At 42.6% G+C, this 3065-nt stretch overlaps 1 pseudogene; it reads left to right on the top strand.

The window, feature by feature from the left end:
* Positions 1 to 314: 314 nt before the first annotated feature.
* LOC139264834 (U2 spliceosomal RNA) lies at positions 315 to 516 on the top strand (annotated as a pseudogene).
* The last annotated feature ends 2549 nt before the right edge of the window (positions 517 to 3065 follow it).

The following is a 3065-nucleotide window of genomic DNA, read 5'->3' as shown; positions in this document are numbered from 1 at the left end:
TTCAAGAGGGAGTTAGATATGGACCTTGCAGCTAAAGGGATCAAGGGGTATGGAGAGAAAGCAGGAAAGGGGTTCTGAAGGAACGATCAGCCATGATATTGAATGGTGGTGCAGGCTCGAAGGGCCGAATAGCCTACTCCTGCGCCTATTTTCTATGTTTCTATTAAAAAGCCAATCAAAAGAATTTCAATGCACCCAAGTAATTTGACCCTCTTTTGACACATACTAGGCCAGAATTTACTGTAGCCAGCATAAGTGGGAGGTCAAAACAGCGCGGAGTCGTCTACAGGACATCTGGGACCTGTGTGAACAGGGTCGCTTCTCGGCCTTTTGGCTAAGATCATGCGTAACTGACCTGACAGGGGAGTAACCATGACCCTAAAGTGGTTCTCCCTGGATCAGGAAGGTGGTTCTCCTATGCTTTTTGGAAATAGGAGGTGGGTGGGGTGGATTGACCCATCCACCTCCATGGCACGAACCTGGTATTGCAGTACTTCCAGGAACAGTGCAGTGGCTCTCGGCCTTTTGGCTAAGAGTGATCCTTGATGTGTGCAAGGTGACCTCTGGCGTTTGTGATTTGACAAAGAATTGGAAAGATTGGCTACGAATAAATAATTTTAAAAAAGCAACTGTGTGTCTCATTAACCAATCAGATCAAAGAATTGTTAATGAGTAGCGCAAAGTCTGAACCAGAAAGTGTCATTTAGAATAGTGAATTCAATATCAAATCAGGTATAAAAAGTAAAATAAAGAGAGGGAAAGAAAGATTGGATTAATAGAGAATGAAAAAAAAGACCAAAAACATTTTTTTTAAACCTCCAACAATAATTGAAACCTGAAGGAATGAGACTCCACACTCTTCAGTCCTAGAGAGGTTGTTTGATCATAATTAATACTTATCAGACCATTAGATAGAGCGGACAAACCCTAACTTTTTGCGGTGAGTTTAGTTTGTATTTACTGCGCAAGTGCAGGAACTTCGCGCTGCTCAATCCATTTCAAAAGTGGGTCAAATGAGATGTCGTATTTGCAAAGCTAATGGCGGCACAGCACAGTCCAGTTTGCAACTTCTGGATTCTCACGTTTAACTGTGCATCTGCCCTCGCCTGAAGTTGCGAGTGACATTCGCCCCACGTAAGTTTGACAGCAAATTCTAGCCCTTTGTATTCAGTTAAGAAGCAGAAATGAAAATATGTAAGTACGGGAGCTGTAAATGTTGCTGCCGGATAACCTTACCGAAGAACATTCTGGTGTGCATATGCTTTGAAAGCAAAATGCTTCTCAAAAACATTGCACAAAGTATGTTAAGTCACTCCTATATGAGAACATTTTCTCTTGAAGTCAGCAGTTTTAAGTCCCGGCAAGTGCTGATCTTTATGACTAATTGGGGATCAGGAGTGGCATCCTGGACAGTAGGGGTGACATTCTGAAAATGAAATTAAATATATTGAAGGATCTTTATCCAAACCTATCCTGAGACTTAAGACCAGGAAGGATGCTGATCTATAGTCCTGTTAATTATCTTGTTAACAACTGTCCAAAGAAGAAGCTGCCAACTACACAATCTCGGATACCCGAGCAAATCTCAACTGTTTACCGTTTGTAAATTTTAAAAGTGCGGATCTCCTCCTAATAGGCTGGAGACATACCTTATTTAGTCTTCATAATGGAAGGCAGTATGGGGTAGAACTTCGACTTGGGCGGCAGAGCAAGTTGGCGACATCTCATTGGCTGGCCAATATACAGCTCCAGTGTCACGGACTGCTGATGCAATACCGCTGGAGGGCAGCAGTGGGCACAATCTCAGCGTCACTGCTGGGATCACAGGCCACGGAGTTTCAGGGCAAAGCTAGTCTGACTAGGGCTTTTAAAGCCTCCTTAACCTTTTGTATTCATTTCATAATTACTTCTGGTCCTATCTAAATTAAATTTTAAGACCACAGATGTCTGTCAAAGAGTGTGCAGCTAAACCTTTACAGTTGTTAGCGCCTGTACATACTAATTACTACTTCCAAAGAGCTTCAAGTTTGAGCATGCAATCTAGGCTGGTATTCACGATAATAAATTAGAATTTCATAAGCAAATGCGAATCGCTTCTAAAAGACCATCTACTGGAATAAATATATAAATAGGCCTGCAGTATCTTGGCCTACTCTTCCAATATCAAGCTTGAAATGACTGTTAGTGATAATCGCAGATGAATGCTCAGCACGTTCATGTGATGTTCCTCTGTCGCCTACTTATAATGAAGGGATTAATACATTTATTTTAACTAACTCCTCAGTTAATACAGCAGACAGAGAAATGTCATTTGAATGTGTTAAGTATTGGTGCTAATTATTGACAACAGTCATTTCCAGTGTCAGCTATGGCTCAGTGGGTCGCATTCTTGCCTCTGAGTCAGCAGGTTGTGGGTTCAAGTCCCCGAGAGCACAAAAAAATCTAGGCAGTGTAGTGCTGAGGGAGCGGAGCTCTGACGGAGATGCGGTTTTCGGATGAGACATTAAACCAAGATCCTGTCTGCTCTCTCAAGTGGACGTAAAAGATCCCATGGCACTATTTCAAAGAAGAGCAGGGAAGTTATCCCTGGAAAAGGAGGGAGAGAGAAAACGGGTAATTATAGACCCGTTGGCCTGACATCAGTAATGGGGAAAATGTTGGAATCAGTTATTAAAGATGAAATTGAAGTGCATTTGGAAAGCAGTGACAGGATCGGTCCAAGTCAGCATAGATTTATGAAAGGGAAATCATGCTTGACAAATCTTCTGGAATTTTTTGAGGATGTAACTAGTAGCGTGGACAAGGGAGAGCCAGTGGATGTGGTGTATTTGGACTTTCAAAGGGCTTTTGACAAGGTCCCACACAAGAGATTGGTGTGCAAAATCAAAGCACATGATATTGGGGGTAATGTACTGACGTGGATAGAGAACTGGTTGGCAGACAGGAAGCAGAGAGTCGGGATAAACGGGTCCTTTTCAGAATGGCAGGCAGTGACCCGTGGAGTACCGCAGGGCTCAGTGCTGGGACCCCAGCTCTTTACAATATACATTAATGATTTAGATGAA

Source organism: Pristiophorus japonicus, chromosome 5 (assembly GCF_044704955.1).
Source record: "Pristiophorus japonicus isolate sPriJap1 chromosome 5, sPriJap1.hap1, whole genome shotgun sequence".
In the NCBI taxonomy this organism is placed as follows: domain Eukaryota; kingdom Metazoa; phylum Chordata; class Chondrichthyes; family Pristiophoridae; genus Pristiophorus; species Pristiophorus japonicus.
Note: the sequence above shows the minus strand (reverse complement) of the source record. Positions and strands in the feature narration are given on the sequence as shown.